The sequence below is a fragment of the Piliocolobus tephrosceles genome, chromosome 7 (assembly GCF_002776525.5).
Source record: "Piliocolobus tephrosceles isolate RC106 chromosome 7, ASM277652v3, whole genome shotgun sequence".
NCBI lineage: Eukaryota > Metazoa > Chordata > Mammalia > Primates > Cercopithecidae > Piliocolobus > Piliocolobus tephrosceles.
In genome coordinates, this window is record NC_045440.1 from 56,472,488 (window position 1) to 56,494,742 (window position 22,255).

At 40.2% G+C, this 22,255-nt stretch overlaps 2 long non-coding RNA genes across 2 annotated transcripts in view; both read right to left on the reverse strand.

The window, feature by feature from the left end:
- Positions 1-1,915: 1,915 nt before the first annotated feature.
- Positions 1,916-22,255, reverse strand: part of LOC111521070 — a 52,426-nt gene continuing 32,086 nt past the window's right edge. The window contains exons 5-7 of the long non-coding RNA XR_003309781.1: positions 6,637-6,710; positions 5,704-5,822; positions 1,916-5,549 (exon numbers count right to left, since the gene is read on the reverse strand). This is a non-coding gene — a long non-coding RNA (uncharacterized LOC111521070). The remainder of the gene's footprint in view (positions 5,550-5,703; positions 5,823-6,636; positions 6,711-22,255) is intronic.
- Positions 7,964-22,255, reverse strand: part of LOC113225154 — a 40,586-nt gene continuing 26,294 nt past the window's right edge. Inside the window, exon 3 of the long non-coding RNA XR_003309782.1 lies at positions 7,964-8,540. This is a non-coding gene — a long non-coding RNA (uncharacterized LOC113225154). The remainder of the gene's footprint in view (positions 8,541-22,255) is intronic.

Genomic DNA, 22,255 nt, shown 5'->3' on the forward strand with positions numbered 1-22,255 from the left:
TACTTTCTATGATTCTAGGAAGTTCATTTTATTTTTGACGATACTAATTATTACAAAGTTATTTCTCATATGAAGGTAAAACCCACTTCTCCATGAATTTCTCAATAGGCCTTAGTTTTGTGCCTTGTAACTACACAGAATTAATCCAACCCCTCTATACATATAACTCCTAGAATTTTTGAGGTTTCCATTTTCATTGATGGCTTTCACCCCTTTACAATTCTGGTCATCCTTTTATGGAGACATTCCAATTCATAAAGAACTCTCTAAAAATAACAATCAGGCCAGGGGCGGTGACTCATGCCAGTAATCCCAGCACTTTGGGAGGCCACAGCAGGAGGATCACTTGAGTCCAGGAGTTCCAGGCTGCAGTGAGCTACGATCACGCTGCTACATGCCAGCTTGGGCAATAGAACAAGACTCCATCTCTAAAAAAAATTTTTAATTTAAAAAAATTTTTTAAAATCATTTAAGTAATGATCACAATGGATCTAGCCTTTTCGATGTAATAGTAAGTGTACAACATGGAACCAGCAGATCCCTTAACCCAGACAGTATCACTGGTCGTAATGAACCCCACTTTGGTGTTGCTTTTTTTTTTTTCAGACAGAGTCTGGCTGTCGCCCAGGCTGGAGTGCAGTGACGTGATCTTGGCTCACTGAAACCTCCACTTCCTGGGTTCGAGTGATTCTCTTGCCTCAGCCTCTTGAGTAGCTGGGATTACAGGCATGCACCACCACACCCAGGTAATTTTTGTATTTTTTGTAGAGAAGGGGTTTTCCCATGTTGGCTAGGCTGGTCTCAAACTCCTGACCTCAAGTAATCTCAGTCTCTCAACGTGCTGGGATTACAGGCATGAGCCACTGTGCCCAGCCTTGTGTTGTACTTTTTAGAAAAACTACTTACATCCTACAACCTCTACATCTTTCTTATGTGAACCCTGTTTAAGTTACTATTAAGCAATTGATTTCTTAACAGAGTTCACTACAGTTATTCTGTTAAACTCTTTCTCATTTGTGTTAGTGATAAATGTAATGTGTCAAGATAGTTTTATTTTAAAACTTGACCCTGTCATCTAATGTATGTTATTCAAAACCTTTTCATCCACATTTTTATATGCTTTCTACCTGTTTACCTAATTCAATGGTAAAAATATTGACAAGATGACTTATAGAAGCTTCCTAAATTAATTATCATTAACAAATGGTCTTTAGAGACCAGTTATTTTCTCTACCTAAGGGTATGTAAGCTTGCCCATATGCCTGGTCTAAAATGCAAGCTTTATTATCCTGGTATGGTGAGGCCAAAGATAGGAGACCACTGCCATTGAAAAGCTTGATTTAATTTAGTAATTCCACAATGAATCCATATACTATAATGTCACATTGTATCCCACAAAGATACACAATTATTATTTGTCAATTAAAAATAAAATTTAACAAACAAAAAGATAGTTTGTTACTCAAAGTTCCCAGGAGGAGGGGGCTCACCACGACAGGCAGAGCATGAGGCAGCACCCAGCTGTCAGGAGGCAGCAGGAGCCAGAGGAGTGCATGGGAAAAGTCTTTATTGTGATTTTTCTAGGGTAGGAATGGATGAGGCAGGACTAGCAGCTGGACAGGTTTAGAATTACATTGTTTGTATAATGTCAGCAGGCTCTGGGGAATAGGGATATCCACTAGTTGTCTGGCGCTTGGATCTGGCTGCTTCAGGGTAGAGGGCAAGGGTCCCAGGCTGCAGAAGTCTGCTGACAGGAGAGAGGTGGGCACGTAAATCAGCACTGGTTGATTTGCATCTCCAAGACAGGTGCGCAGGCAAATTGTTTGCTATGGCTAAGAATTAGTTAGCCCTGGGAGGGGCAGCCTCTCTCCATGGTCAGTGAGGCCCCAAATGCCAAAGAAAAAAAAAAAAAGCAGAAAATAAGAAGATATAGTTCATATGATGTCCCCAACATATCTGTAAGGATAGTGTCCGGCTGTGACCTAATTATGACATGACTTTGGCATTTACTGAGCCATCTGTCTAAGCTTTTCTCACTTATTAAGAATGCAGACTTCCAAGACATACTCTAGATCTGCTGAGGCTAAAAACCTGCAGGGAAGCAAGCAGTGGACAGTGTGCATGCAGCCAGCAAACCAATCTCCTGTAAGGCCCCTTAGCACGAAGAGCCGCCAGGGAACCACCGGCCTCGGGCAGCTTCCATGCTGCAGGTACAGCTCTGCAGAATGCCTCCTTCCTGAAACAGATTTTCTAGTTCCTCTGGCAAGGGAATTTGACTTTCAATTGCCTGACATTTCTTATTAAAACTTTTCCTGACAAGCTAGAATATCATGCTTACAAGCTGTAGTGCTATGGTGCGTTTTCCAGGTTTCCAGGCAGGGACGTGCACTAAGAAACCTGCCACCAGTCTAAATATTCATCTGTGCTCTCAGCCAGCAGAACTGCTGACACAAGGGTTACAACTGGGATGGTTCTGCCTGTAAGAATAAGCCTGATAGAATCCGAAAGGACAGGGCATGTTTAGAACCTCTCAAATTTCTCTACTTACTGACCCCTTCATGTATATAGACACAGCCTTGCAAAAACACAGCCAAAGGCATCAAGGACAAACTCAAATTGTCACATGCCTTCTCTCTTCTGAGTAACTTCTATACAAATCTGGAAAGGCAGAAAACAATAGGCAGAATAAAAACCGTGAATATCCTCACTTATGGCTCATTCTAGAGCTGATTCACTGACTTGCTGGCCACTGTCAGAAAGGAAGGCAGGGATAGACCACATGCATGGACACAGTAAGGCTGGGGGCAGCCTAACTGGTGTTTCCTATTGGTGATGTGACCTCCCACCTAAAATCTTGGTGGTATAGAGGCTTTGGTGAGTATCATGTCTACATTTCTTTTTCTTCCTAAACTCATAAACCTGGAAATCTGGGGTGAGGATGCCCATTGAAAACTCCCATAAGGTCTCCCTCCCCTCCCCACTTTCCAGCCAAAGTGGCAGCAGAATGCTCCCAACTGTGAAAGATGCAAAAATGCTATCCACTGTTGGGGGAGCAGGGAAAGAGGAGATAAAAAAGTGTAAAACTCACTAAGTTAACTTGTTTGATTTCCCATAGCCAAGATGAACTTCACACCAGAAAACAACACTGCATGTAGCTTTGACAAGCTCTAAGAAAGGCAAGGTTCAAATTCCACCCGGCCTAGCAGTTGGGTAACTTCAGGTGAGCTATTCATCTTGTGGAGTCTATGTTTTCTACATTTGAGAAGCCAGAACACACATGATACCCACCTCAGAGTGTGTCATGAGGGACACAGGAAGTCAGGCGTGTGAAAGCACTTCACAAAGTGCCCCGCATACAGGGGGTCCTCTCATCTCACATGGGATGAAGGACCTCATTGCCCACCCTGTGATGGGGGCCGAGGGCACAGAGGACTCTTTAAAATGGCACATGAGCTGCAGGACCCATAGGGAACTGATCCCTCTGCTGCCTCCCTTTCACACACACCTCCAAAAAATATATTCTTGTGAAAACAGCAGAGATTCAATCCGCAGTGACAGAAACCCAAGAAGTTCATGTACTCCATTGGCCCCACTCCACAAACGCAGAGACCTTGTCTTTCCTGCTCAGCACTGCAGCTCACTGTTCAGCCCATCTTCTCAGTGTTGAAGCTCAGAACGTCACCAGTCGGTGAGCATGACTTTGTGGTAGTGTATCAACCATGTCCTTTATTTTCTGGGTTCTGATGCTTTGGCTTCTAGGACTTTGCTGACCCAGAAGGTCAATTCCTAGAGTGGGGAAACAACTCATCTGGGAGCTCATCTTTCAAATACAAAGCAACCTACCCAGACTCTACTCCCACCACCTCCTTCATTGCCCTCTCACACTCTGGGCCACTATTTCCCTTCTCTAATTATCCTAAGGCCAGGTATCAGACAACCAGGAACAGCCCCTATGCCCCAGAGCCCACTGAAATTATTTAAACCAGCCAATCCTAAGCCTGCTTACCCTGCCTCACGTGTTCCGGCTCATGGAAACCATAATAAAGGCTCTTGCAAATTTTTTCACTCCCTCTGCCTCCTGACCAACCCTGGCGCTTCCCCATCCTCCCTTTGGCCCCATGGCATGGTGTGCCTCTTCTTCTTGGGAACTGTGAGTAACAAATTATCTTTTCAATGGCAGTCCTCTTTTGAGCCGCTGGTCTTGCCATACCTAAATAAGAATAAAACCTATATTAAAACAGCTGGGCATTGAGAGTTCAAACAAGAAAAATATATACCCTCACGATATTTTAAAATCAGAGCCACTTTAAGCAGCTGGCCAGGCAGTCAGCTACCCTGAGCTAATTTCTAGAGGCATGAGAGTATCACTAGAATAACTCACAAGTTCAGGGTAGGGCAATCCAGGATTCCCCATATGGCAGAATATAAACCTGCCCCACTTCCTCTGAAATATTAGGCTGGTGCAAAAGTAATTGTGGTTTTGGATCATGAATTTTAAATCATTATAACTAGGCTCAAGCACATCTTTATTAATCAAAATAGGAGCCATAACAATCAACACATTTTTCCCAACAAGAAATAAGTTTGTTTGATTCCCGTAGATTAAAAGTCCATGCTTCAAGATTTGACAAATCCTTGGAAAGCATTCTCTGCATCCTGCTGGTTGTGGACCCCTGTGAAACGTTGTCAAGATGCTTGAGGAAGTGGTAGGCAGTTGGTGAGAGGTCAGGTGAATACGGTGGATGAGGCAAAACGTCGTAGCCCAATTCATTCAACTTTTGAAGTGTTGGTTGTGTTACGCAGTCGGGCATTGTCATGGAGAAGAATTGGGCCCTTTCTGTTGACCAATGCTGGCTGCAGGTATTACAGTTTTCAGTGCATCTCACTGATTTGCTGAGCATACTTCTCAGATGTAAGGGCTTTGCTAGAATTCAGAAAGCTGTAGTGGACCAGACCAGCAGCAAACCACCAAATAGTGACAGTGTCCTTTTTTTGGTACAAGTTTGGCTTTGGGACGTGCTTTAGAGCTTCTTCTCAGTCCAGCCACTGAGTTGTTCATCACTGGTCATATAAAATCCACTTTTTGTGCACATCACTATCCAATCAAGAAATGGTTCATTGTTGCATACAGTAAGAGAAGGCAACACTTCAAAACGATAATTCTCTTTTATTTTCACTCAGCTCATGAGGCACCCACTTATCATGCTTTTTCACTTCTCCAATTTGCTTTAAATGACAAACAACTGTAGAATGGTCAATGTTGAGTTCTTTGGCAACTTCTCATGTAGTTGTAAGAGAATCAGGTTCAATGGTTTCTTTCAATTGGTCGTTGTCAACTTCTTATGGCCCTTTATGAAGCTCCTCATCTTCAAGGCTCTGGTCTCCTTTGAAAAACTTCTTGAACCACCACTGCACTGTACATTCATTAGCAGTTCCTGGGCCAATGCATTGTTGATGTTGCAAGTTGTCTCTGCTGCTTTATGACCCATTTCGAACTTGAACAAGAAAATTGCTTGAATTTGCTTTTCATCTAACATCATTTCCAGAGTCTAAAATAAAGAGCAAGTAATAAGTCATTAGCAAAAAACATAAAGAGAGAAATGCCCATTAAAATGATGTATAACCACATTTATTTAAGAATGTATTCCAGTATCAAACAACAAATTCCAACAATGCAAAAACTGCAATTACTTTTGCACTCACCTAATACATTCCTGTAGTAGACCTGCAGGTCAGCCCATAAGCACTGAGGCTGTTTGACACACGCATACTGTCACTGCACAAGGAAACTACAGTTATGAAGACACCCTGAGGTTGGACAGCTGAAAAAGGCAAAAGACAGCAAAGACCTTAGAAATGCGAAAATCAATGGTATAGACAGAAAGTTTGTGTTCCACAAAATTCATATGTGAAAACCTAATCCCAATGTGGTGGTATTTGTAACTGGGCCCTTTGTAAGTAACTTGATCTGAGGATGAAGCCTTCAAGTATGGGATTTGCTTATAAGGGACAGGAGAGCTTCCTGGCTCTCTTTCCACCATGTGAAGATACAATAAGTCAGCAGTTTGCAACCTGGAAGAGGGCCCTCGGCAGAACCTGACCCTGCGGACACCCTGATCTCAGACTTCCAGCCTCCAGAACCATGACAGATAAATTCCTGTTGTCTATAACCCCCCCCCCCCCCCCCGCCCAGGCTATGTACTTTGTGATAGCAGCCCAAACTGCCAAAGACAATCAATTGTGCACAGCCTGGTGCTTTCAGTGAAGACCACGATTGATTTTTCTATCTAAAATGTAAACCCTTCAGTATGATGATGAAGAAGTCTTCTGGTTCAGAGCAATTGCAGGAAAAGTGTCTACAATGTTTTCTGGATTTATGACCTTAAAAAAAGATATTCAGCTTCTTGAACTATAATATAGGAATGCTAATATCTTGTTTCCAAGGCTGCTGTGAAGATTAACAAAAAGGAATTTAAAGCACTAGGCAAGTGGCAGGTATTGTTACTGTTATTATAATTATTATTTATCTCTCTGTGGCCCATTTCCATACCAAGAAAGAGCTTTCAGATTAGTAATCTGGTTTACAGAAACACTGATACCATCAGAGCACCTTGTATGTCACACACAAATACTCACATCTCTGCTGCAGATCAATAAATTAGCTTTCTGGTGCACACTGGACTCTTGTGAGTTTGGTAAGCTGGTCAGTTCTGAAACACCAGTAAAACAAAACTTAATTTGCTATAAAGTTGAGGTAGACTCTACCATGGGACTGCCATCTGGTGAGGCCCTTTCTAAGCAGCTGGCTGCCAGAACTGTCCTGCCCTCATGGTTCTGCCACATGCTCATGTTCTAACTGCAGCATGCACAGGATAGGAGTGAGAATTTTAGACAAAGCCGTTGTGCTCCCATCTCCCCTTATAATGCACAAAATATTTGGTGAGATGAAGTGAAGCAAATTATTATAATTGCTTCCCTTAAATAACTTTAAATGTAGCATATCATTTGATTCTAGCATGAACTTTATGGATATAGAGAGGACAGGGAACCACTTTTTTTTTTTTTTTTTAATAAAAAGAAAACCTAAAACTTACTACAAGTAACAACTATCAACTCTAGATGAAATATAAAAGCAACTACTGAAGGTAGTAAAGAACAAACAAAGGCAGGAACATAGTAGAAGGGGATGGACACATGGAAGATGGGAAGGCACTGGATACTATTCCCATTTTTATGATTCTTAGCCTTGAGGAGAGGTCTCAATCTATACCATGTGGGGTGGCTAAACCAGGGAGTTAAAAAATAATTTTAAGTATTACTAGATTGAAGAAAAAGATAGCTGAGACTGGGAAGAACCAGCGGTTAGAAAACGAGAAGGGAAATATCAAAAAGGAGAGAGCCAGGGAGGCAAATTCTGCCAAATCCCTTGACAACTTCTGACTCACACTTGCACAGCCCAGTTCTAGGTTGGAGCAGAACAGGGAAGATACAGTTTGCAGTTTGAGTTTATTAAGTTAACTGCTTGTACGAACAAAACAATAATGCTTTTTGTGATAGCATAACAGAACCCACCCAGAATCTACGTAATAGATCATTTACAATATCCAGGACACATTTCAAAATTCTCTGATACACAAAGAAAGAGGAAAATATGACCTATACTTAAAAGAAAAGACAATCAGCAGATACTAACACTGAGATAAGCCTAAGGTTAGAATTAGCAAATATTTTAAAGCAGCTGCTATGATTATATTATATGACACAAAAGAAAATATACCCATAAGTGATGCAAAGAGAGAATATCTTGGCAGCAAAATAGAAAACATAAAAGAAAAAGAAGGGAATAACAAATCTAGGACCAAAAGTGTAATACCTAAAATTCAAAATTCATGGGATGAGTTTAAGAACAGATTGGAGATGTCAGAATAAACGAGAAGATAACACAGAAATCATCCACCTGAAAAACAGAGAAAAAAGATATTTTTAAAAGAAAACTGAACCTCAGTGAACTATGAAATACCCAGATAAAAACAGCATCTAGCAATTCATCAATATTGGTGGTCATAAGTAATTGTTCCAATGTGATGGATTAGTCAATGTCCCGAAGATGAGACTAATTCCTCATTCACTTCTAGATGTAAAAACTCTGGAAGACCTTATTAGATATAGTGCAAGACACCCATAAATTTGCAATTGTACTGAGAAATCAAGTCGTAATGGCAACATAAGCTTGGAAATGCAGAACATGTGAAAGTTAAAGAATATGTCACTTCTTGGAAACACATAAAGCTTCAGGAACTAAAAAGCTTGTGAAAGACATGGACTTAAAAGTCTCGTTAATATAAAAAGGGAAACTGACTTTTAAAAAAAGCACTGAGCTTCACTCATGTTTAAAAGTCTTGGCCTGCACAATGAATGCTGGATACTAACCAAGAATCAATTTCTTGAAAACTGTATCCTGCAACCTCAACTAGTCTGAGGAGGTGTTTTCTTTGTTGTTGTTGTTTTGTCTATCAGGTCTTGTAAAACTCTCTGTAGTCCTAAGGAATACAACCACAGGAAGATAAAATAAATCAATCAATCAATTTATCCATCCATGGCATTAGCACATTTGTAACTGGTATTAGTAAATATAATCAGTTTTGTAATTATTGCTACACTGCTGAGCATGTCTTTTTTTTTTTTTTTTTTTTTTTGCTTTTTAATGTGTGTGAAGCATTAGATAGGTTAGATTTGTAATTTTATTTGATGTTTAGAAGGGTTTGATTAAGTTTGCAATCAATGCTTAAGCATTTGGGTAATTCATTTGTTAAATGTGTAAGTTTTGACTTATTCATTTCAAGGGCATATAACTATGTAGAGGAATATTAATTCTTTATGCTTAATGTTTGAAGGAATGTTAATCGTTTTAAAAATGTATAATATCAATAAAATGCACATTAAATAAAATACAACTAGTTGCTGGTATTCTCTACAATTTTAGGTGCTTTTGTTCATGGGGAGAGATCTAGTCAACAATTTGAAATAAAGTTCTATAGCAAATGTGAACAAAACCTAGAAGAAAATCAATATTTAATGCATATGTTCATAATATCATATTGTATACTACTCAAATTCCAACTTAAACAATCTCTAACTTTAGTGTTCTAAGCTCCATTTTCAGGAAATCAGATTTAATCCTATTCTGACAAAAGTAATAATATAATATTATCTCAACAACTAGAGCTACAGATCAAGAAAAACGGTCATTTTTGCATTCCTGGCTGAGATTCATGCCCCACAAAAAACACGTTTGATGTTTGATCATTTTTCTTTTGAACAGCCATTGTCTAACCTCATCTGTTAGGCTGGCAAAAGGCCCACATACAAGGAAATAGCCAGGTTTCAGTGAAAATAAATACCAAAACATGAAGGCCAAAAAGACAGATCCTTCAAACTAGCTGCAAATGGTATTTGTCCCTACACATACTTAAAAAAAAAAAAAAAAAAAAAAAAGTTATTTTACCTTTATTTACCAGTTGGCAGAATAATGAGCTAATTGGTTTCCTAGCAGTATCCAAAAATGATTAATAAGTGAGAATTTTTTAGCATCATAAACTTATCAACTTTAAGATGACATATACACACATTAACTTACTGCAATAATTATTCTTTTTGATTGTCAAATTGCCCTTTCTAAGTGTCTCTTAGGTCCTTTGGAGATGACCCTAGTAATGTTTTAAATTGGGGTAAAATATACATGGCATAAAATTTGTTACTTTAACCATTTTTAAGTGTACAGTCCAGTGGCACAAAGTACATTCATATAGTTGTTGCACGCATCACTGTTAACTCTGTACACATTAAACAATTACCTCCCATTCCTACCTCCCCACACCTCTTGGTAATCACCACTCTGTGTTCTGTCTCTATGAATTTGACTAGTCTAGGTACCTCATATAAGTAGACTCGTACAGTGTTTATCTTTGTGTGACTGGATGATTTCACTTAGCATAATGTCCTCAAGGTTCATCCATGTTGTAGCACATCAGAATTTTCTCCCTTTTTGTGGTAGAATGATATACATCATAGTGTTACTGAAAACAGTGAAAAACTAGAAGGCATGTTTTCTAAATTCTAAATAGCTAATTCATTAAATTATAGTACAGCCATATAATGGAATGTTGCTATGCAAATGTAAAATAATAATGAAGATCAATATTTACTGTAAAGAAAATGCCTATGATATGTTATTTTTAAATTTTGGGGGCATTAGGAGTACATGTGCAGGTTTGTTATATAGGTAAATTGCATGTCACAAGGGTTTAGTGCACAGATTATTTTGTCACCCAGGTAATAAGCATAGTGCCTGCTGGATAGTTTTTTCATCCTCTCCTTCCTCCCACCCTCCAGCCTCAAGAGGGTCCCAGTGTCTTTTTCCCTTCTTTGTGTCCATATGTACTCAAGGTTTAGCTCCCACTTATACGTGAGAACACGCGGTGTTTATTTTTCTGTTCCTGTGTTAGTTTCACTCAGGGTTATGGCCTCCAGCTCCCTCCACATTGCTGCAAAGGACATGATCTCATGATCGCATTCTTTTTTTATGGCTGTGTAGTATTCCATGGCATATGTATACCACATTTTCTTTATTCAGTCTACCATTGATGGGCATTTAGGTTGATTCTATGTCTTTGCTATTGTGAATAGTGCTACAACAAAATATGTATTCATGTGTCTTCATGGTAGAATGGTTTATATTCCTTTGGGAATATACCCATTAATGGGATTGCTGGTTCAAATGATAATCCTGTTTTAAATTCTTTGAGAAATTGCCACACTGCTTTCCACAACGACTGAAATAATCTACTTTGCCATCAACAGTGTATAAGCATTCCTTTTTCTCCACAGCCCTGCCAGCATCTGTTACTTTTTGGCTTTTTAATAATAGCCATTCTGACTGGTGTGACATTGTATCTCATTGTAGTTTTGATTTGCATTCCTCTAATGATTATTGATATTGAGCATTTTTTCATATGCTTGTTGACCATGTGTATGTCTTCTTTTGAGAAGTGTCTGCCCATGTCCTTTGCCCATGTTTTAATGGGGCTTGTTCTTTGCTTGTTGATTTGTTTAAGTTCCTTACAGTTTCCGGATATTAGACTTTTGTCAGATGCATAGTTTGCAAATATTTTCTCCCATTCTGTAGCTCATCTTTTATTCTGTTGTTAGTTTCTTTTGTGGTCCAAAAGCTCTTTCATTTAATTAGGTCCCTGTCAATTTTGCTGTTGTTGCAATTGCTTTCAGAGTCTTCATCATGAAACCACTTCCAGAGTCTATGTCCAGAATGGTGTTTCCCAGATTATCTTCCAGGGTTGTTATAGTTTCAGGCTTTGCTTTTTAGTATTTAATCCATTTTCAGTTGATTTTTGCATATGGTGTTAGGAAGGTGTCTAACTTCAATCTTCCACATAAGCCTAGCCAGTTATCCCAGGACCACTTATTGAATAGGAAGTCCTTTCCCCATTGCTCATTCTTGTTGACTTTGTTGAAGATCAGATTGTTGTAAGAGTGTGACTTTACTTCTGGGCTCTTTATTCTGCGCCATTGGTCTATGTGTCTGCATTTGTACCAGTACGATGCTGTTTTTGTTACTGTAGCTTTGTGGTATAGTTTGAAGTCAGTTTGAAATCACGTAACATGATGCCTGAAGCTTTGTTCTTTTTGCTTAGGATCGCCTTGGCTATGTGAGCTCTTTTTTGGTTCCATATGAATTTTTAAATGTTTTTCTTTTTTCTAATTCTGCAAAGAATGTCATTGGTAATCAGATACGGATGGCACTGAGTCTGTAAATTGCTTTGGGAAGTATGGCCATTTTAATAGTATTGATTCTTCCTATCCATGAGTATGAAATGTTTTTCCATTTGTTTGTGTCAGCTCTCATTTTTTTGAGCCCTGTTTTGTAATTCTCATCGTACAGATCTTTCACCTCCCTGATTAGCTGTACTCCTGAGTATTTTATTCATTTTGTGACTGTTGTGAATGAGACTGCATTTTTGTTTTGTTGAGACAGGGTCTTGCTCTGTCACCAAGGCTGAGGCGTGTAGTGATCATGGCTCACTGCAGCCTGGAGCTCCTGGTCCCAAGTGATCTTCCCACCTCAACCTCCAAAACAGCTGGAATCACAGGTGTGTGTCACCATGGCTGGCTAATTTTTTTATGTGTAGAAACAAGTTCTTGCTACGTTCAGCCTAGGCTGGTCTCAAACTCTTGGGTTCTAGTGATCCTCCCACCTTGACTTGCCAAAGTGCTGGGATTACAGGCATGAGCCACTGCACCTGGCCTGGGATTGTGTTCTTGATTTGGCTCTCAGTTTGGATGTTGTTGGTGTATAGAAATGCTACTAATTTTTGTCCATTGGTTTCATACCCTGAAACTTTGCTGAAGTTGTTTACCAGATCTAGGAGCTTTTTGGGAGGGACCATGGAGTTTTCTGGGTATAGAATCATATTGTCTGTAAAGAGAGATGGTTTGACTTCGTCTCTTCCTAGTTGAATGCTTTTTATTTATTTCTCTTGGTCAACTGCTCTGGCTAGGTACTATGTTGAATAAGAGTGATGACAGTAGGCATCCTTGTCTTGTTCTGGTTCTCAAGGGGAATGGTTCCAGCTCTTACCAGTTCAGTAAGATGTCAGCTGTGGGTTTGTCATAGATGGCTTTTATTATTTTCAGGTATGTTCCTTCAAGGCCTAATTTGTTGAGGGTTTTTAACATGATGGGATGTTGAAAATTTTATTAAAAGCCTTTTCTGCATCCAATTGAGACAATCACGTGGTTTTTGTTTTTAGTTCTGATTATGTGTTGAATAACATTTATTAATTTGCATATGTTGAACCAACCTTTCATCTCAGGGATAAGCCTACTTGATCATGATGGATTCATTTTTTTATATGCTGCTGAATTCAGTTTGCTAGTACTTTATTGAGGATTTCCATCTATGTTCATCAATGATACTGGTCTGAAGTTTTCCTTTTTTGTTGTGTCTCTACCATGTTCTCATATCAGAATGATGCTGGCCTCATAGAATGAACTAGGGTGGAGTCCTTTCTCCTTGATTTTTTAGAATAGTTTCAGTAAGAATAATACCAGCTTTTTTTTTTTTTTTTTTTTTTTTTTTTTTTTTTTTTTTTTTTTTTTGAGTCAGAGTCTCTCTCTGTTGCCCAGGCTGGAGTGCAGTGGCACATTTTTGGCTCACTGCAACCCCTGCCTCCCGGGCTCAAGTGATTCTCCTGCCTCAGTCTCCCAAGTAGCTGGGATTACAGGCACGACCCACTATGCCCAGCTAAGTTTTGTATTTTCAGCAGAAACGGGTTTTTGCCATGTTGGCCAGTCTGTTCTCAAACTCCTGGCCTCAGGTGATCCACCCTCCTCAGTCTCCCAAAGTGCTCCAGGAATGAACCACTGCACCTGACCACCAGCTCTTCTTTATACAGCTGATAGAATTTGGCTATGAATCTCTCTGGTCTTGGGCTTCTTCTGGTTGGCAGGATTTTTTATTACTAATTCAATGTCAGAATTCATTATTGGTCTGTTCAGGGATTTAATGTATTCCTGGTTCAATCTTCAGAGGTTGTATGTTTCCAGGAATTTTTATGTTTTTTTCCAGGTTTTCTAGTTTGTGAGCATAGAGGTGTTCATAATCATCTGTGAGAGTTTTTTGTATTTCTGTGGAGTCAGTGGCAATGTCCTCTTTGACATTTCTACATGTGTTTATTCAGATCTTCTCTTTTTTCTTTATTAATTTAGCTAGTTATCTATCAATCTTATTTATCCATTCAAATAACAAACTCCTGGATTCATTGATCTTTTGTATGCATCTCAATTTCCTTCAGTTTAGCTCTGATTTTGGTTATTTTTTGCCTTCTGCTAGCTTTGGGGTTGGTTTGTTTTTGATCTTTAGTTCCTCTGGTGTGTTATTAGATTGTTAATTTGAGATCTTTCTCACTTTTTAACGTGGGCATTTAGCACGATTAACTTCCCTCTTAACATTGCTTCAGCTGTGTCTCAGTGATTCTGGCATGTGGTATCTTTGCTCTCATTATTTTCAAAGGATTTCTTGATTTCTGCCTTAATTTCATTGTTTACCCAAAAGTCACTCAGGAGCAGGTTATTTAATTTCCATGTAACTATTTGGTTTTGAGCAATTTTCTTAATGTTGATTTCTATTTTTATTGCACTGGGGTCTGAAAGTGTGTTTGGTATGATTTTGCTTTTTGAATTTGCCAAGGATTGTTTTACGGCCAGTTGTGTAGCTGATTTTAGAGTATGTGCCATGTGCAGATAAGAAGAATGTATATTCTTTTGTTTTTGAGTGGAGTTCTGTACATGTCTGTTAAGCCCATTTGGTGAAATGTCAAGTTCAGATCCCTAATATCTTTGTTAATTTTCTGTCTCAATTATCTGTCTAATACTGTTAGCGTGTCAAAACCTTCCGCAATTACAGTGTCATTATCTGTCTCATTGTAGGTCTCTGAGAACTTGCTTTATGAATCTGGTTGCTTCAGTATTGGGTGCATATATATTTAGAATAGTTAGGTCTTTTTGTTGAATTGAACCGTTCACCATTATTTAATGCCCTTCTTTGTCTTTTTTATCATTGTTGCTTTAAAGTCTCCAATTAGAATAGCAACCCCTGCTTTTTTCTGTTTTCCATTCTCTTGGTGGATTTTTCTCCATCTCTCTACGTTTAGCTTATGGGTGTCATTGCATGTGAGACAGGTCTCTTACAGACAGCATAGAATTGCTTCTGTAACCAACTTGCCACTCTGTTGCATTTTATTTGGGGCATTTAGCCCATTACATTCAAATTTAATATTGATATGTGCAGATTTGATCCTGTCATCATGTTGTTAGCTGGATTTTATGCACACCCGATTGCGTAGTTACTCTATAGTGTCAGTGGTCTATGTTCCTAAATGTGTTTTTGTGGTGGCTGGTGACAGTCTTTCTTTTCCATATTTAACACTTCCTCAAGGACTTCTTGTAAGGCAGGTCTGGTGGTAAGAAATTCCCTTCACATTTGTTTTGTCTGAAAAGGATCTTATTTCTCCTTCACTTATGAAGCTTAGTTGGCTGGATGTGAAATTCTTGGTTGGAATTTCTTTTCTTTAAGAATGCTGAATATAGGACCCCAATCTCTTTTGGCTTATAACGTTTCTGCTGAAAAGTCTGCTGTTAGACCAATGGGGTTCCCTTTGCAGATTACCTACCCCTTCTGTCTAGCTACCTTTAACATTTTTTCTTTCATTTCAATCTTGGAGCATCTGATGACTGTGTGTCTTGGGAATGGTCATCCCGTATAATATCTTCCAGGGATTCTCTGCATTTCCTGGATTTGAATGTTGACCTCTCTAGCAAGGTTGGGAGAAACCTTCATGGATGATACCCTCAAACATGTTTTCCAAGTTGCTTGCTTTCTCTCCCTCTCTTTCAGGGACACCAACAAGACATGGATTGGGTCTCTTTACATAATCCTATATTTCTCAGAGGTTTTTTTTTCATTCTTCTTTATTGTTTTTTTCTTTATTTTTGTCTGACTGAGTTATTTTGGAGAACTAGTCTTCAAGCTCTAAGATTCTTTCCTCAGCTTGGTCAAGTCTGCTGTTAATACTTCCAATTGTATTATGAAATTCTTAAAGTGAGTTTCTCAGCTCTATCAGTTTAGTTTGATTCTTTCTTAAAATGGCCATTTTATATTTAATCTCCTATATCGCTTTATTGTATTCCTTGGATTCCTTGTATTGGTTTTCAACTTTCTCCTGGATGTCAATGATCTTTGTTCCTATCCATATTCTGATTTTATTTCTGATATTTCAGCATTGCAGCCTGGGTAAGAACGATTGCTTAAGAACTAGTACAGAGGTAAGAAGACACTGTCTTTTAGAATTGCCAAAGTTCTTACACTGGTTCTTTCTCATCTATGTGGGCTGATGTTCCTTCAGCCTTTGAGGTTGCTGTCCTTTGGATGGTCTTTTTAAAAATTTTATCTCCTTTGATGCCATCAGGGGCTTGATCATGGTATAAGGTAGGTTCAGTCAACTGGCTTCAATGTTAGACCACTCCTGGATCTTGGAGGAGCCTCCCTTCCAGTTACTGTCTCCATGCCTGAGTTTCTTTTGTTGGGTGTTCTGGTTCACAGAATTCCCTCAGACAGGGGCCACAGTTGGCAGACAGGCCATATCCTTGCCAGGTCAGCCCTAATTGGCTGTTCAAGTGTTTTCTGGGGGAACACAGGGTTGTACGTGCCTGCAGAGTTCAAGCAGAAGCAGGACCATTGGGCTGGAAATGTTGACATCTAGTGGGTGTGGTCCATCTGGCTATAAAAGGCAGGGTTTGGTGGAGTTGCCTGCCCTGCCCTTCATGTGTTTCCAGGGCAACACAAGGCTGTGCCCCTCAGCAAATTCAGGCAGAAGTAGGACCACTGGCCTGGAAGATCTAACAGGTGTTGCTCACCTGGCTACCAGTGGTTAGAGTGGGTGGGGTTGACCACCCTGCAGTCCAGGTGCTTCCTGGTACAAGAGGCTATACCCACTGACTGAGTTCACACAGAAAGAGGATCACTGGGCTGGGAGCTCTAGCAGGCATTGCCCACCTTGCTGCTGACGGCAGGGGGATGGAGTTGCCCAATCTGCAATCTGGGTACTTTCTGGGACAGCGGAAGCTGTTCTTGCCAGCTGAGTTCACACAGAAGTAGGAATGCTGGGCCAGGAGCTCTAGCAGGTATTGCCTGCCTGGTTACCTGTAGCAGTCATGGGTAACTGAATGACCTGCCATTCAGGTGCTTCCTGGTAAAACAGGAGGCTGTACAGATGCATTCACACAGAAGCAGGACTACTTGGTTGGAAGCTCTACTTATGATGCCCGCCTGGCTACCAGTGACGGGGCGAGTTCCCTACTGTGTGGGTGCTTCCTGGGACAGAAGGAGGCTGCAGCTGCTGGCTGAGTTGAGGCAGCTGTGGGACTCCTGGGTCAGAATCTGGTGCCAAGCCTTATCCAATGAGGGGGTGTTGAGCAATCATACTGCTCCCAGGCATCATGACTATGGCCACTACTGGGCCTATGGCTCCGGTGCTGATCTGCTCCAGGGCCCAAGGCTTATAGAGGTCCCCTTGTACTCGTGAGTTGCTCCCACAAAACATTTGGGTTGCTCTCTGCCTCAGTCTAGAAGCACGGTGGGAGCATGGGAGTTGGGGGCAGGATGATTCTCTCATTCCTAGTGTTTCACAGGTCCCTACAGAGAGTGTGAATCCCCCAGGAAGATCTCAGTCACTTGCCCTTTCCCATGTTAGAGAGGTTCTCCCGGCTCCAAGCTGACCCAGACAGGCTGGTGCACAGCTTTGCTCCTCTCTGCTCTCTGTGTCCCCTTTCTGCCTTGATGGATCCCAGTGTGGTTTCTCAGATGATCCACCTGCAGAGTCAGTGTTCATTTGCCCTTTTGTTTTCTCTCCATGAGAGTAACACACATGAGCTGCTTCTAGTCCACCATCTTTCTTTTAAGTTTCTACATTTTTTAAGGATTAAAAAACAATATGTATAATACAATCATATTTTTATATATGCATAGAAAAATACGGAAAGCACTCATCAAAATGTTAATAAGAATGTCAGCAATTGGAGGAGCAAGGAGCATCAGGCTCTCATTCTCCCACAATAACACTAAGTTAACAACAATAAATAGACCAGAACACCTTCATGAGAACTTTGGAGACCAGATAAGGATGTTATAGCACCCTGACGAATGTAAAACCGATAAGGAATTCTAGCAAAAGAGGATAGAAATATTTTGTACACCTATCCTTGTCATTTCCCAATCCAGCCTAGCATAGCACAACCAAGAGAAAACCTCCCACACCAAGGATTCTTCCTCAGGACAGAAACAAAAGGGTGGACCAAACATCCAAAGTTCTGGCTAATCTGAGGGATGCTGAAGAACTGCTATCTGTCTTGCCTGACTCAGATCACTGATGGGACCAGCGACTTTGGAAGCTGCTGAGAACAGACAGGATAACCATGGTGTTAGAGCTGCAGTTCCTCAAGCAGACACAAGGCAAAGAAAGATACTACAGGCTTCTGAGAAAAAGCAGAGATATGCTTCTTAGGGAATTGTAGATGACAAAAAGTACACACAAATGCAGAGAAGATACATCCTCAGAAAAGGTTTGAAAGGTCCTAAACAGAGTCTCTATTAGGGTTGCTCAGTGAAGGTCTTCTCTTACATGAAGCCAGTTCACAGAGACTTGGAGAAGTCATTTTTTTTTTCAGATACCCAAGTCTTAACCCCTTTTCCTCCATTCCCCACCAAAGATCACAAGGCATACAAAAAGAAAAATGAGAAATATGGAATATGGCCCAATCCAAGGAATAAAACTCCAGAAACCAACCCCAAAGAAACATAGATCCATGAGCTGTCTGACAAAGAACGTAAAATAACTGTCATCAGATACTCACCAAGCCAAAAGAGAACACAGAAAATGATGCACAAACAAAATGAGAATATCACATTTTAAAAACTATTTAAAAATACCAAATGGGAGTTTCAGATTTGCAAGATTAAAAAATTCTGGAGCTCTGTTTCACAGCAATCTGAATGTCTTTAACAGTACTAAACTATACACTTAAAAATGGTAAAGATGGTAAGTTTTATGTTGTGTGTTTTTGAATAAAAAGTGAATATAAATTTTTAAATATTGATAAGATTTCTCTCTGGATCATGGAATTAAATGTATATTTTATTTTTACTTTATAAGTTTTTGTATTGTCTGAATTCATTTCTATTAATATATATTATTTTAATACAAAAATTAAAGCTATGTTTATTTTGAGAAAGAGTTTAATAAAGAAAAAATAGAAATGAAAAAAATGGAAAAATAAAAGCAAGACTCCAGGGCAAAGATGCTGATAGATTTGATGGATTCATTGGGTTGGATGTTTAAGCTGAATTGATGGGCTCTGGCTACCTGATTCTCATGCTGTAAATAAAGACTCTTCTCGAAGAAGGGAATACATTATGAGTGAGGCAGCCACTCCAATTTTTTTATATTATGCAATTTCAGCAAGTTTATCAACACCTTAAGAGCAACCCTTTGGTTCCCAGGTTTAGATCAGAAATTCTAATCATGGCTACACATTAGAAACATTTGCAACCTTAAAAAAAAAAAAAAAAAATCCTTACTCTGCCAAGATTAGTTATGATTTAACTAACTGGGAGTAGAGCCCAGGCATATTATATTTTAACCATCCCAGGTGATTCTAATATGTAACCAGGGTTGGGAAATAATGATCTAGCACAGGCACCTTGGTTCATGTCTGTAATCCCAGCACTTTGGGAGGTCAAGGTGGGAGGACTGCTTGAACCCAGGAGTTCAAGACCAGCCTGGGCAACATAGTGGGACACTGTCTCTACAAAAAAAAAAATTACAGAATTAGCCAGCATGGTGGTGCATGCCCATGGTCCCAGCTACTTTGCAAGTGGAGGCAGGAGAATCGCTTGAATCCAGAAGTTCGAGGCTGCAGTGAGCCATGATTGAACCACTGCACTCCAGCCTAGGCAACAACATGAGACCCTGTCTCTTTAAAAAATAAAAAAAATAAAAAAATAAATAAATCAACTTACCCTACCAAGGTATTAAAAAAAAAATCTAAGCCCAGAATGAGAATTTTTGCTCTGGAATTAGCTGCTATATGCCCTAGGACAGAGGTTCTCAAACATGGAGAACATGTTAGAAATGCAGATTCCTTGGCTGTAACCCAGACATTCTGATTTAGGAGGATGGGGTCCAGGAATCTGAATTTTTTTTTACTTTTATTTTAGGTTGGGGATACATGTGCAGGTTTGTTACATAGGTAAACTCATGTCACAGGAGTTTACTGTACAGACTATTTTGTCACCCAGGTCCTAAGCATAGTACCCAATAGTTATTTTTTCTGCTCATCTCCCTCCTCCCACCCTCCATCCTCGAGTAGGCCCCAGTGTCTGTTGTTCCCCCCTTTGTGTTTGTTCATACGGTCTCATCATTTAGCTCCCACTATAAGTAAAAGCAGGTGGTATTTGGTTTTCTGTTCCTGTATTTGTTTGCTAAGGATAATGGCCTCCAGCTCCATCCATGATTCAGCAAAAGATATAATCTCATTCTGTTTTACGGCCACATAGTATTCCATGGTATAAATGTACCACATTTTCTTTATAAAATCTGTCATTGATAGGCCTTTATTTTTAGGTAGAGGTATCTGAATTTTTAACAATCACATCCCAAGTAATCCTGGAAAACATAACACAATAGCTACTGGGCTAGAAAAAGACCTTCTAAGAAAGGACTGTACAGTTCATAATATACTTACAGTAAACAGTATAGTATGCCTGGAATTAGTGCAGTCTCTAAAAAAAGAGGCCATCTGAAGTATTTGTACCAAGATATTTAACACTGAAAAATATTTAGATTTCAGGAAACTACTCCAACAGAGGTAATAAGAACACTGCCCACAGAGTGACACAGGATAGATGATTTTTATTTTATTTATTATGCAAGCAAATAATTTAAGGATAGTAGAGCAAGCTGGCCCCAGAATACCACAGTTAGTGGAAGAGTTGCTAATAACCAGAATACTGCCTTCTGGTATAAAGAAAATGGCTTGCTTGTTCCAGCTGCTACTCAAATAGAATGGCTTCCCCTTTTAATGACTCTTCTCTGTTACCTCCAATAGGCTAACAAGCTAAGAAAGAAAGAAAGCAATAGTCCTATGATCTAATGAAAAATTTGAAATGTGCTAAGAATTGGATGACGAGTAGGTTAGTAAGTCATTTCTTGGGAAATTCTTCTTTTAGAAACTTTCAATGCTGAGTCTTTTCTGGAAAAACAGCTTTGAAATAAAATTATGGTATATTGGCTTCCTAGTGTATTCCACTGACCCAAGCTTCTGCTAGTTTTCATCAAGAACACTCAGAGGGGAAGATGGCCAAGTAGGAACAGCTCTAGTCTGTAGCTCCCAGCGTGATCAATGCAGAAGATGGGTGATTTCTGCATTTCCAACTGAGGTTCCTGGTTCATCTCACTGGGACTAGTTGGACAGTGGGTGCAGCCCATGGAAGGTGAGCCAAAGCAGTGTGGGGCATCACCTCACAGGGGAAGCACAAGGGGTCTGGGAATTTCCCTTCCCTAGCCAAGAGAAGCTATACCTTCACCAAAGATGGTACCTGGAAAATTGGGACACTCTCGCCCAAATACTGCACTTTTCCAGAAGTCTTAGCAAACGGCACACCAGGTGATTATATCCCATGTCTGGCTCACTGGGTCCTATGCCCACAGAGCCTTGCTCACTGCTAGTGCAGCAGGCTGAGATCAACCTGTAAGGCAGCAGGCTGGCAGGGGGAGGAGCATCCACCATTGCTGAGGCTTGAACAGGTAAACAAAGCAGCCAGGAAGCTTGAACTGGGTGGAGCCCACTGCAGCTCAGCAAGGCCTCTGCCTCTGTAGACTCCACCTCTGCGGGCAGGGCATAGCTGAACAAAAGGCAGCATAAACTTCTGCAGGCTTAAACGTCCCTGTCTGACAGCTCTGAAGAGAGCAGTGGTTCTCCCACCACAGTGTTTGAGCTCAGAGAACAAACAGACTGCCTCCTCAAGTAGGTCCCTGACCTCTATGTAGCCTAACTGGGAGACACCTCCTAGTAGGGTCTGACTGATGCCTCACATAGGCAGGTGCCCCTCTGGGACACAGCTTGCAGAGAAAAGATAAGGCAGCAATATTTTCTGTTCTGCAATATTTGCTGTTTTGCAGTCTCTACTGGTGATAACCAGTCAAATAGGGTCTGGAGTGGACCTCCAGGAAACTCCAACAGACCTGCAGCTGAGAGACGTGACTGTTAGAAGGAAAACTAACAAACAGAAAGGAATAGCCTCAACATCAACAAAAAGGACATTCACACCAAAACCCCATGTGTAGGTCACCAACATCAAAGACCAAAGGTAGATAAAACCACAAAGATGGGGTAGAAATCAGAGCAGAAAAGCTGAAAATTCTAAAAACCAGGGTGCCTCTTCTCCTCCAAAGGATTGCAGCTCCTTGCCAGCAACAAAACAAAGCTGGACGGAGAATGACTTTGATAAGCTGACAGAAGTAGGCTTCAGAAGGTCGGTAATAACAAACTTCTCCGAGCTAAAGGAGGATGTTCAAACTCATCACAAGGAAGATAAAAACCTTGAAAAAAGATTAGACGAATGGCT